This window comes from Myodes glareolus, chromosome 2, assembly GCF_982192425.1.
Source record: "Myodes glareolus chromosome 2, mMyoGla1.1, whole genome shotgun sequence".
NCBI lineage: Eukaryota > Metazoa > Chordata > Mammalia > Rodentia > Cricetidae > Myodes > Myodes glareolus.
In genome coordinates this window covers 10,800,533-10,814,642 of record NC_142027.1, presented here as the reverse complement: position 1 = coordinate 10,814,642, position 14,110 = coordinate 10,800,533, and the positions used below count along the sequence as shown (strand labels likewise).

The following is a 14,110-nucleotide window of genomic DNA, read 5'->3' as shown; positions in this document are numbered from 1 at the left end:
ACCTGAGAGCAATTACCTGGGAGAACCATAGATTCGCCATGGCACACTGGGCGCTTTAGAACTGGCTGCTGCCTCTGCAGGCCTCGTCCTCATCAGTGTGATTCAGGGTTATGTTTTTCAAATATTTTAAAATGTAGTAGTAGGGGATGGATCATGAGCTAAAACGCACACGTGGAAGTCGGAAGACAGCGTTGTGGGCTCAGTTTTCTCCTTCCCCCCTTACGAGGGTTCCAGGAGCCAATTTCAGGACAGCAGGCTAGCGCAGCAAGCTCCTTTGCCCGCTGTGCCATCTTGTCAACCCAAAGGGCCAGGTGTGGTGATAACGTGTTTGTACTCTGGCAAATAAAGCTTGCCTGAAGTTCAGAGAGAGGTCTGGAAGTCTGTGTAGACAGACAGGAAGTGGTATGGCTGGGTGGAGAGGGGAATGTAAATCAGGAAGAGACTGCAGTTCGGCTCTTTTTTGGCTGAGGAGTTAGCAAGGTAAGAGCTGGCTGTGGCTTGCTTCTTTCTCTCTTTGATCTTTCAGCATTGACCCCAGTATCTGGCTCTGGGTTTTTATTATTAAGACTAATTAGAAACTCATGCAACAACTGGTTTAAATAGTCATTAGAAATCACATTCAAGGAGACTGGAGAGATGGCTCAGCTGTTAAGAGCGCTGACTGTTGTCCCAGAGGACCTGGGTTCAATTCCCAGCAGCCACATAGCAGCTCACAACTGTCTATAACTACAGTTCTTACACAGGCAAAGCACCAACGCACAAAAAATAAATAATTTCTTTTAAAAAAGAAGAAATCACACCCAAGCTGGAGAAATGGCTAGGTGGGTAAAGTGCCTCTGTGACACATGATGACCAATCCCACAGGCTGAAAGGAGAGAACTGACACCTCAGAGTTGACCTGGGAACTCTACATGTTGCCCATGGCATGCACTGGTATGTATATATTACGTGCACACACTCATATGCATACACACATACACACCATAATAAATGCATGAAACAAAAAGAGTCAGCTGACCCGCCCCCACATACTACTGCGCCAGGCACCCCCGAGATCAGCTTCTGCAGGCCTTCGGTTTTCTACAGCTGTGGTTTCTACAATGAGCCTTGAGCCACACAGCCTTTCCAAACGTCCGTTCCCCAGGAAGCTAAGAGCATCCCTATCCCCTTTGAAATCCCCTAAAAACTGGGATTTGAAATTCATTGTATGCAACATAAATCTGACTGGTTACATAATAGAAAACATTGGACGGGGCTGGCTCTCACTCAAGTCATTTAGAACAGATTTCATAAAAGCTGGACCTCACGGGATGCAGCCTCCCACAAACCAAAAAGAAGCCAAGGCCAAACCACAGGCTCTCTAAGCCGTTCCTCCTTGGACCCTCCTCGGTCTCCAGTGAAAACAGCCAGAAGAATGGAAACTGATGAGGTCTCATACATGGAAAACGTCAGGAAAGTCAGGTCTAACCTCTGCTGCTCCCAGCAGCAGACCTGTGTTTCGATGAGCAGCACTGAACCTCAGCTGTCCCCTGGAAGCCACGGCGGCAGTCAGCCCACACTTCCACGGCACTCGTAAGTGGCGGTCCTGAAGCTACTTCATCCGCACTGGCCCAGCGTTGTGGGCAATGGAGGGCTGAACGAGTCCGCATCCACCCAGGAAAGTAGCTTCCTGTTTTAAAATACATCAATAAAATTCCACTAGGATTGTCTACACGTGCTTATTGACTAATATTTCAAAGAAGGAATGACAGATCTCAAGGAACATGATGGCGGAAAAGTGTAAGCTCCCATTTGACAAATTCCATACTCGTGCTCTGGGGATTTAACAGGAAAAAAAATACAGTAAAAATGACTAATTACTATAATATTAATTTCACATTTTATCTCCTCTTAAAGTACTAAGTCACTATCTGTCAGCCTGAGGAAGTGATACTGGGCTCGGCGTCATCACGTCAGTGATGGGGAGTCCCCTCAAGGGGCCGGCAGCTAAACCCCCACAGCACCACCAGCTCAGCATCCTGCTCTGAGACACAAGGAAGCACTCAGACAGCCAAGCTGCTACAGGCGACTTCAAGATCAGCCAGGAGCAGGGCGTGTGTCTGTGGGAAATGTCACCAACTGCAGGAAGGAAGCCTCAAATGTCACACACTAATAAAAAAAAGGTCTGCATCAATACATAAATCTCAGCCTCGACCAAGATATTAAAACCCCAAACCCTAACTTTTATTTTAGTGACGGGGGAATATTTATTTGTTGTGTATTTGCTGTTTTCTAATAAAAGAAGAATCCTGAGCCAGGCGGTGGTGGCGCACGCCTTTAATCCCAGCACTGGAGGCAGAGGCAGGTGGATCTCTGTGAGCTCAAGGCCAGCCTGGTCTACAAGTGCTAGTTCCAGGATAGCCTGTTACACAGAGAAAACCTGTCACGAAAAACCAAAAAATAATAAAATTAAAAGAATCCAGAATAACTTTATTACTATGGCACTATTGGCTTTAGGATTCTGTAGATTACTGAAGAGTGAAGTGTCTTCTAAACTGGTGTGTGTGGTGGGAGGGAGGTGTGGTTTTCTGAGACAGGGTTTCTTCATGTAGCCTTGGCTGTCATGGAACTGTCTCAGTAGACCAGGCTGGCCTTGAACTCACAGAGATCCGCCTATGTCTGCGTCCCAAGTGGTGGGATTAAAGATGTGCACCACCACACATGTTCTTTAACTTTTACTAGTATTACATTCCCTTTGTTTTGCTGAAGAGAGTAGAGCTTGCTCTGAAGGGCCCCTTCACATAAAGTACAAATTTGTGATAGATAATCTGGCAAATCTAAAAAGTTTTAGATGGCCCCTAGCTATCCTTAACGTTGTCCGTGATCCCAACACAAGGGACACACATCTTTAGTGACTGCAGAACACTATTTCATCGCAGCAAATACCTCTTCCCATCACAGCCCATCTGGCCAAAATCTCAGGCCATCTCGGCATCACCCAAAGCCTCCTAAGAAACCCAGAATATCCCAATTCCTTGTAAAACCCAAAGAACAATTAAGACCACCATCCCTTACTTCTTGAGTTGAATTCCAATAGTCAGGCCTATCTGATCCAGAGAAATGAGGGCCAAAAAAAAAAGAAAGGTAAACAGGATTTCATCACTTCCTACAGTGGAATATTTTTTGTATTTTAGTAAATAAATCTTGCTTAAAGACCAGAGGCAAAACTAAAGCCACTAGACATCAGGTAATGGTGACAGACATCTTTAATCCTAGAATTCGGGAGACAGAGACAGATGGATCTCTGAGAGTTCAAGGCCACCCTGGGCTACACAAGATCAATGCAAAAATAAATCCAGGTGCTGGAGGCTCATACCTTCAATCCCAGCACTAGAGGGAATAAAAATGGGAGGAGAGAGAGAGAGGCTCATTCTGCGGTCGCCCAGCCTTGGCAGAGGTGAGACTCCTCTCTAGTGGCTTGGCTGCTTTGCTTTTCTGGTCCTCAGGCTGAACCCCAGTTTCTGTCCCTGGGTTTTTAGTCTTTGTGTTACAGCTTCCATTTGGGGCTTGGGTTTATTGGATACTGATTTCATGGTTTTGTGGTGTTGTTTAAACCTACCATCCACTGAAATTCCTGTAGTTGAGAAAGAAATGAACCCTACGGCTGCTGTCTAGTGCTGCTAGGTTCTGGTTAAAGGGGCCTCCTGGCCCAGACATCCACTCCAGACACAAGCAGCCCAATCACATCAGTGGGAGCAGGTTCGCTAGTGGTCGCTTCTGGGGAGAAACGCTCAGCCTCCACAGGACACGTTCCCTAATCATTTCTCCACGAACTAAGTAAGGAAACGTGGTATTTATGGACATTACCGAGAAAACTAGGCCATGATTAAACATGGCTAGAAAGACACGAGATGGCAAAGAAAACAAGAAAGGCTCACAGAAATCCTCTCACGGACTGTTTCATGGCTCCAGCATCCTACAGTCAATCATGATTCAAAAATACTAAACGGAAAATCCCATCAGTAAGTTACTTGTGCATCTTCTGAGTGCCATAATGGAATCTTCTGCCTCTGACACCGTCCTGCTGTGTCGTCCCTTCGCCCAGGGCATCAGGACTGTATATGCTACTCACCCAGTAGTCACTGAGAATCTTGCCCAGTTATCAGAACAACGGTCACAGCCCACAGTACCGCGGTACTCTGCTGGCCTTAACAGGGGCACCAAAGCACAAGAGGAAGGACGTTGTTGACTAAGGGAAGAAAACGTTCACGTGCTGAAGACGCTCAGATCTGAGGTTAATTGCTTATCACCCCTAATTTACATATTCAACATCTGTTTAGAAGTGCAGGCGTAAAATAAAAACATAGCGTAGGTAAAATTCAGAACCAGTGGGATTTTGGACACCCACTAAAAGTGTGAAAAATATATCCCCATGGCTGAGGACAGAGCGTGCCATAGAGTGTCCCCAATAGAACACTGAGAAAGCAAACACCGGGAAGAAGGCCCCACAACGGTGACTGAACCGTGCAAGTCAGTCCCCCAAACCTTGTTACGAGAGAATGACACAGGCAAGCTGTGCATCATTATCAGAAACAAAGGGCAAACACAAAGACCCAGAAGGAAATTAGAGATAAACAGCAATACTAAAAATATGGATTTGTAGCCAGATGTCTTTAATTCCAGCACCATGAATGGGCCCAGTCTTGTGTGGAGCTCCTGCAGGTAACTATAGTTGCTGAGAGCTCTGGAGGGCAGCAGCAGAGACCATGAGGGGTGATGGGAAACAGGACTGCCTTGCTTTTGATGTGGGATTCCCCTCTGTATGCTATGAATGTTTTGTTACCATTGGTTATTAAAGAAGCTGTTTCAGCCAATGGCTTAGCAGAGTAAAGTCAGGTGGGAAATCTGAACAGAGACATAGAAAGAGAGTAGACGGAGTCAAAGAACCGCCATGTAGCTGCCGAAGGAGAAAGACGCCGCTGGAACCTTTCCAGTAGGCCACAGCCTCGTGGCAATACACAGATTATTAGAAATAGGTTAAGATATAAAGGCTAGCTAGAAATACGTGTGAACCATTGGCCAAATGGCATTGGAATTAATATAGTTTATGAGTGATTGTTCAGATTTGGATGGCAGGGAATGAACGGGCAGTTTCTGATGCCCACTGTCATCTACTAGACAAGGTCAAGATTCAACACTGATCCTCCCTAGAACAGAGAAGACACTTCTTTATCTTCACACAGCTGGGCTCCCCACACATCCCTTTGTTTCAAATGAACCACCCACCCCAAATCTCCATCATTAACATAGTACCTCGTTCTTCTGTCCCAACAGAAACCAGGACCAAGGCACTTCCTGGAAATGATCCACTGGCTTTCTACAGGAGAAGGTCCTCAGCCACAGCCACTCTTGCCGCGTTAAAGGCCTGCCTCCCACCCAGACCTAAGTTCTCTATGGCAGAATAAGCACAGAGGGAAAGACCTAGTCTTGCCTCAAGGGACAGACCTATGTCCTAGATACTAAAACAGAGTCATGGGGTGAAAGCCAGCCTGGGCTACAAAGTAAGCTCTAAGTTAGCCTGGGCAACCTAATGAGACTGCCTCAGAACTTAAAAAATAAGTCAAAAGAAAACTGAGGGTGTAGCTCCGTGGTGGAGCTTGCCTAGCATAAGCAAGAACTCAGATTCATTACCTAGCGGTGTGAAACAGGAAACTGCCACTGAACCACAGAGGAGCCAGGGGAGCTCCTCCCTCGATAAATGTCCAGTCCCTGGACAACTTGGACAACAGAAACAACACCTAAGCCATCCAGCAGTCAATTTAAGAAGCTGAATGAGAAGCCAGAGGAAAAATGGTTAACTCAGAATGGCCCTGGTTAAGAGGTCCTACACCAGGGCAGACCCCAGCATTTGCATCACTCCAGGACACCAGTGCAGACCCCAGCATCTGAATCACTTCAGGAGTGATCGGAGGCTGCAAGGTGAGAATCAATCAGGCAGCGGGCACAGCCATTCACCCAGGCCACCATCACTACGATGCTGGTCGTCCATCAAGCTGCTCCCATCTGGGTACCTAGCCACAGGCATGGTTGGCACAAGGAGAGGAGGACTTTGTGACTTGGGTCACAGTGACACACTTCTGATTTAGTATATCACTTTATCATAAATTTTTAAGGTTCTGAATTTTAATGTATGTTTATAAATATATCTCTGCAATATACGATGCATACAGAAGTTGGCCAAGTCTACACATGGCTGAATAATCCAATTCTTGTGACCTTGAGGGCTCTAACGTGAAGAATGTCTCTAGGTCTAAGTTGGTCAGCACCCGGAATTCAGAAAAGGAGAACCACAGGGGCATGGGAGCAGGAAGAGATGTAGCTGACGAGAGACCTGGAGGGGCAGAGACACTGAACTGCAACCTGACCCAAAGGAAAGACAAGACAAGTCAGCTGAGGTCATGTTCTGGAGAGAACTAATACTGAAGTGCATCACTTAGGCCAGAGGGACGTTTCCTGGAGAGACAGAAAGGCATCTGCTGGGCTTGGAAGTGTCTCTTGTAAGAGGCTGGCAAATTCCTCAACTTGCAAAGATCATGGTTTATTCCAGGTGACTAGCTTTCAGCTTTTAAATAAAACCCTTGTTCTATGAAAATGTCTCTCTTTCTCTTTCTCTCTCTTCCTTTCTCCATCCCACCTTTGGTGCGGGAGAATTATCTGTATTCTGTCAATCATGTATTTTAATAAAACGCTGATTGGCCAGGCAGGAAGTATAGGCGGGTCAACCAGACAGGAAGTAGAGGTGGGGCAGAGAGAATAGGATAAGGCTAGGGAGGAGAAAGCTCCCTCGGGCACTCCTGTGCAGACCACCGAAGAGGCAGCATGTAACTTGCCCAGCTGAGAAAGGTACGGAGCCATTATGGCTAACATAGATGAGAATAATGGGTTAATATAAGTTATAAGAGTTAACAAGAAGCCTGACCTAATGGGCCAATCAGTTTATAACCTTATGGAGTCTTGTGTGTGATTTTCTTTGTTGCTTGCCGGCTGTTGGGGTACTGGAAGGGACAGAAACCCCAACAAGCCAGCCCTCATGCTACACTCCTTCTCTCTCTCTCTCTCTCTCTCTCTGGTCTTTTTGAGACAGGGTTTCTCTGCGAAGCTTTAGAACCTGTCCTAGAACTCACTCTGTAGACCAGACTGGCCTTGAACTCACAGAGATCCACCTGCTTTTGCCTCCTGAGTGCTAGGATTATCAGGCCTACTTTTGTCCCATTTCTTAAGACAGAGTCTTACTCTCTGCAGCCCAGGCTGGTTTCAAATTCACAAATCCTCCTGCCTCCGCCTGCCAAGTACTGACATTACGGGTGTGTGCCAGCACTCCCAGTTCTTCAGGAAGGTTTGTACGATGGGTACACAATTAGCGTGTACCCACAATCCAGCAGCAATTCCCTGCACTCCCACGCGGCACTATTGCTCTGATGACTATCTCAAGCATCCTGCTGTGTCATTTACAAATACATCAGTGGGTCGTGCTTTTCATAATCCCTACACTTTTACAGGCATTTGCCTTCCGCATGTCACCAACGCTGGTTACTGCTCTTTCAACACCCTCCCTCCCCTCACCAAGTCAGAGTCCTAACAAGATCCAAGGCCGTGTTTGCTTTGGTGTCCTTCATCCAAAGAGTCTCCTTCCCTCCCACACGCCCCCACTGTAATATTGTTCCTGCAATTCCTCTTCTCCACCTTGAACTCCATGAAGGTTAAGGACTTCTCTCGCCCTTATTTTCCTTTCCATCTCTTTTTAAAAACAATTTTTGCAGGGTGGGCCGGAGAGATGTGATGGAAGAAGGGCATCTGTCCATTGTGTTACTTTCATTGGTTAATAAAGAAACTGCCTTGGCCCTTTGATAGGACAGAAAATTAGGTAGGTGGAGTAAACAGAACAGAATGCTGGGAAGAAGGCATTGGTTAGAATCCTCCCGGTAAGCCACCACCTCGTGGTGCTACACAGATCATTAGAAATGGGTCAATCAAGATGTGAGAGTTAACCAATAAGAGGATAAAACTAATGGGCCAAGCAGTGTTTAAAAGAATACAGTTTCCATGTAATTATTTCAGGTAAAGCTAGCTGGGCAAGTGGCAGGACGCAGCCCACCATTCCTTTTACAGAGATGGCTGAGTGGTTAAGAGTGTGGACTATTCTTGCAAAGGATCCTGTCTGTTCCCAGAATCCATGTCCAGCAGTTCACAACTGTGTGCAAGTCCAGCTCCAGGGCATCTGAAACCCGCTTCCGGAATCCGTGGGGACCTGCACACATGCAAGCACACATACATGTAAATCATTTTTTACATTATTGTGATTGAGGCTGGTGAGATGTAGCAGGTAAAGGTGCCTGCTATCACCCTTATGGTCAGAGTTTGATCTACAGGACCCAGGTAAGAGTACAGACTCCAAGGTCAGGCATAATAGTGCACACCTTTAATCCCAGCACTTGGGAGGCAGAATAAAGCGGATCTCTGTGAGTTCGAGACCAGCCTGGTCTACATAGTGAGTTCCAGGACAGACACAGTTATATAGTGATACCCTGTCTTGAGAGAGAAAGAACAGACTCCGACAGACTGTGCACATGCATGCGCACGCGCGCGCACACACACACACACACACACACACACACACACATTAATAAATAATAAAATGTAATTTAAAAACTGCTGCTAGCAAACCGTTTATAAGCCTGAAATACCAGCCTTTTCTACTGAGACTCCAGCAAATGGAAGATGGAAGAAACAGCATTCTCACACCGTCACCCTTCACGGAAAACAGATCCACAGATAATGCCCACAAATACTCTGCCAAACCCTGCTCCAACACTTAGCGTAACTCAGGAGCACCACAGCTCCTGGGTCTCAGCTCAGTCCCATTATCTTTTGTTTGAAGATTTATTTTTTTTTATTTGACATGTACAAGTGTCTGCCTGCATGCGTGTATCTGTACCACATGGTTACTGTTGCCAAGGAGGCGAGAAGAGGGCATCAGATTCCCTGCAACTGGAGAACTGGGGCTAGAACTGGGATTCCAGAGGTTGTGAGTCACAGTGGGGTGCTGGGTACCAAACCCCAGTCCTCTGTGGAAGCAAGTGCTATTACCTGCTAAGCCACTGCTCCAGCCTCAGCTCCATCATCACTAAAATTAAGGAGCATGGCAGATCATAACCGTAATACCAGCTCTCGAGGAGCTGAGGCAAGAGGACCAAAGGTCAAAGTCATTCAAAGGAGAAAAACTATGCCACTGATGAATTTAGAGATGATTTAGAGGAGAATTCGGGGGCTATTAGATCCTATTTCCAGAGAAGAGCCTTGAATTCTGAAGCGGGAATGTCTTTCCTCACTCCTACAGGGCTCCAGTTGGCTGCTCGTGGCATCAGCTTCCCCATGGGCTGGCACAGAAGCACTTGAAGACCAAGGGGTGAAAAAGAACACCCATCCAACCACCTCAATCACTTCACCACCACCTCTCCCAAGAAGGAGCCTGCAGGGACGGAATGGTGACAGAAAGGAATGCCCAAAGAAATGAGCCAAAGACGTGGTTACCTCCAGCCAGTTTTGCCCGGTTTGTGCTCGCGCAACACATGTGTTTCCTGGTCTGCTCTGGTCTCCCAACCTTTAAGGAGCCCTAGCTGAGTCAGAGAGAGATTCGGGGACTGAGGCTCCCAACTCTATACGGGGATCCATCCCTCTCCCACAGCGTTGGGCTCCTGGTCCTCATCATCACCAAGGCCCACAGTCAAGTTAGGGGTGAGTCTAGAAAATGATCCAAAGAGACTCCCAAGTGGGTCTGCAGTGACAAGTCCCAGGCCAACCCAGCTCAAAAATGGGTACCACACATGGGTGAAGTCTGTCTTCTCCCTTTACCAGGACAAACCAGGGACACCTGTGGTGGCTACGCAGGTGGTGAAAAACGCTTTATCCACGCTTCTGTAACTCCTTCTCTAACACAAAAAGTCAAGGACTGGAGCACAGCCTACAGCCCCTGCAGGCTCTAAAGTGCCACTGTAGGCACGGATTCAGACAGCACCAGGTCCTGAGAGGCCCCCGCTCCGCCCAAACTTAAGCTTCATACTTCAAAGGAAGACTGCTAATTACACATTATGATACCAATTATATCGAAATGCATTATGAAACGGAATCTTTGCTAAGCAATTCTCCTATTTTAATTCTTTTCTTCTGCCATTTTTTAATAATCACTATGGTTTTTTCATTGCATTAAGATGCAATTAAGAATGAAAAGTCTTTTATATTTTAAATCTGCTTCATTATTCTTACATAAAGAATCCCACAGCCATCCATAATAATTTAACAATATGGCGAGAAGATAGGGAGACGATCTTAGGAAAAGTGAGCTGAACAACGTTTAGGAGGAAAAGTCCAAGTCTCTTTATTTTGAAAGCCTTAGCACACGACAATAAAAAAAATAGAGAACTCCTGACCAAAGGTAAATTAATGCACATTCATAAGGAAGAGGAGAGAAGGTCTTATCCTAAGGAAGCCGGTGAGACAAGACCTCAAGGCTTGACCTCCTTGCCAGGCAGGACTGTTAGCCTCTGCCATTCCCAGAGTTCAAAGGCCAACACTAACATGAACCTGGCCTTGCTGCACAGTATTTTGTTTGAACTACAGTTGGCCCTCCATGCCCAAGGGTTCAACCACCAGACCCGACTGAAAACACAGCTAGCCCCCCCAACCGCCTCGTCTGTGCTGCTGTCCAGCTGCTGTCAACGCCTGTGTGATCCCACGCGACCACCAGCCCCGCGGCCTCTGCCCTGTACTAGGTGCAGTCTGGAGACGGCTGTCAGTTTGTTATCATTTTTTAAAGCAGAGCATTCTCACAACCTCACTGGTCTCAGCACCGCTATGTAACAGAGCAAGTCCTGATCCTCCTGCCTCCGTCTCCCAAAGAAGGAACTAGTTGACTCAGTCAGGGTTACTACTGTTGCAAGAAACACCATGACCAAATGCAACCTGGGGAGGAAAGCGTTTATTTGGTTTACACTTCTTATCAGTGCTCATCACTGAGGAGGTGGTCAGGACAGAAACTCCAACAGGGCAGGATCCTGGAGGCAGGAGCTGACGCAGAGGCCATGAAGGGTCCTGCTAACTGGCTCACTTCGCACGGTTTTCTCGGCTTGTTTTCTCATTGAACCCAGGACCACTAGACCAGGGATAGCCCTACCAATGGGTTGGACTCAGCAATCGATAATTAAGAAAATGCTCTACAAGCTTCCGCGCAATCTTACGGAAGCATTTTCTCTGTGGGGGCTCCGTCCTCTCAGATGGCCATGCCTTGATGTAGGTGGGCCTTCTGTCTATGTGTTATTTTCACTGGTTAATAAAGAGACTGCCTTGGCCCTCTGGTAGGATAGAAAATTAGGTAGGCGGAGTAAACAGAACAGAATGCTGGGAAGAGGGCAATGAGGCAGATGCCATGGAGCCAGCCACCAGGTCAGACATGCTGAATCTTTTCCGGTAAGCCACCACCTCATGGTGCTACACAGATTATTAGAAATGGGTTAATCAAGATGTGAGAGTCAGTAACTAACTCTCTAGAGATAATGGGCCAGGCAGTGTTTAAATGAATACAACTTGTGTGTTATTATTTCTGGGGCTAAGCTAGCTGTGCGGGAGCTGAGCGGGATGAAAAGCAGGCCTGCCCGCAGCTCCTCACTACAATGCCTTGTGGCAAGTTGGCACACAGCTAGCCAGCACACTGGTCCACCAGGGAAAATTTCAACCTACAACTTCTCCTCCAATAAATTTCTACGTGCTGACTGGCCAGAAAGGGCCCGGGTCTGCTCTGCCCCAGGCAGAGCGAATCCTCAAAATCCCCCTCAAAATGAACCCAGAGTCTGTCTGCTTCTCATCCATCTATCACCTCATGGCTCCTCATGGCAGTTCCAACTCGCTCTCCCCGACTCTGCTCCTTTCTTGCAGATCCTGCAAGCTGTCCTGTGACCACCACAGGCACACACTTGCAAACACACACACACACACACACACACACACACACACAATCAAATAAAGAAAACTGATCTCAGTTCTTCATTAGAGAACCAGTTAATAATGTACAAATGGCAGGACCCAAATCCCATCTCTGTGTTACTCTGAAGAAAAGATCACACCTATGCTCAATCCCAGATCACCAATGGCTTTACAGTCATGCAGCTGATAAGAGCTCCAGTGACGGACGAATTATTAGCATTAAAAAGGGACTGTGTTGCGCCACAGCCATGCGACATTCCTGCCCCCCCCCCCCCGTTTTTTACTCATTCATTCGACACAGTTGCACACCTGTTTCCCAGACTCGCCCTGAACTTCCGGGCCCAAGGAATCCTTCCATTCCCATTCCTGAGTCCCTGGAGCTCAGTACGTGTCACCATGCCTGGCTGGAATGGAATCTGATCATATCTCTATAAAAATATTGACGGGCAGTGGGACACATGAAGGCCCCATTCGGTAACACCAGCAATGTAATCTATACCATGGAAACACCACAGGTAAGTGTGCTGGGGGGCGGGGGCAGACAAGGAAGGAGGAACCATATTCTGAACCGAGAGTCATCAAGACCTCCCAGCCAGCGCTCCTGTGATCCCCATGCCAAGGACCTGAGAGCAGAAGGAATGAGTTCTAAACCAGCCTGAGCGAACACAGACAGCCCCTGTCTTAGAGCGGCAGTCTCAGCCTTCCTGAGACGTTTTATAGTACAGTTTCTCACGTTGTGATGACCCCAAACATAAAGTTATTTCATCGCTACTTCACAAATATAATTTTGCTACTGTATAATCTGTAATATAAATATCTGATATGTGACCCCTGTGAAAGCTGCATTTGAACCCTAAAGGGGTCGCGACCCAGAGGTTGAGAACCACTGTCATAGACAGCTGGGGCGCTGAGACCAACCCCATGCGGTGGACATGTTGCTTAGGGTCTTGGGTCATACTTAGGCATTTTTACCAACTGAAAACAGCTATGAGACACCAACATCCATGACGCTGAACAATGAACTCTTGTTCATTTATGTGACAATAGGATCACGGTGGCGCTGATGACTTTAGAGGACCGTGTATACGGAGAGCTGATCTCACTCCTTCAGTCCCCTCAGAACTGTTCTTCAGGCAACTGTATAAACCCCTGCAGCTGTCCTGGGCACACAGAATCTGCGTGGCCTTTAAATACCCCGAGGAAAAGGTCTAGAAGGAAGGGTAAGGAATGAGAACCAATTAATACAAACTGATTTGGGGCTTTTGTAATGCTTCTGTGTACTCACAACGCCCCGCTAGTCCTTCGAGGCCCACGGCCAGTGTGTAGGGGAACAGATAGCGTGTAGGGGACACAACTACTCACCATTCGGAGCTCAAGCTTCACAAAGTACCAATATCCAGAACGCAGCCGGCCACCTACAAGTCCAAAAGAAAAGGCGTTGAGTAACAAGGAGCTTCCCAAAGCCCGTGCGCTTCATTCCATAAGCAAAGGGGGAAAGAAAAGAACACACGCATACAGAACTGTATCAGTGGAGGAATCTATATGGCTACTACAGCAAGGGCAGGCATGCTGAGGAAGAGATTAAGGGCTTAGAATTGGTAGCCAAGTAATCTAGAACTCTCTTCAACTGAGAACACAGAGTGAAGTCACAGAGAACCCACCCTAGTGACATCACCCTAGTTCTACCCTCTGGAGGACCAGTATCCTGGAGGCAGGCCCACGGTCCTGCTAAAGACAACAAGGAAAGGCTGGGCATGGTGTTACAGGTCTGTAGTCTCAGCTAGTCAAGAGACCGAAGCAGGAAGGCCGCAACAGCCCAGGAGTTCGCAGTCAGTAAGCAACACAGCAAGACCCAACACTTAAAAAATAAACAAATAACAAAAAGCAAGAGGATAATACACATGTGTTTTTATTAAGATGACTAGACTTTTCAAAGCTAACGTACGGTCTCTTGAGGAGGGATCAAACATCAAAGAGACAGAATCGAGACAAAAAAAGTACAAGTGAAGATTTCAGACTGGAGACCAGGGCCCGGCTTCTTTTCAGTGAGAATCAGCCACAAGGAGTGACACCCCCCTCCCGGGGGTGAGCAAAG

General features: G+C 47.1%; 1 protein-coding gene across 1 annotated transcript in view; it reads right to left on the bottom strand.

Moving 5' to 3' along the window:
* Tiam1 (TIAM Rac1 associated GEF 1) overlaps window positions 1-14,110 on the bottom strand; it is a 358,095-nt gene that overhangs the window by 259,994 nt on the left and 83,991 nt on the right. Inside the window, exon 2 of the mRNA XM_087899384.1 lies at window positions 13,378-13,430. The gene's annotated coding sequence lies outside the window, so the exon portion shown is untranslated. The remainder of the gene's footprint in view (window positions 1-13,377; window positions 13,431-14,110) is intronic.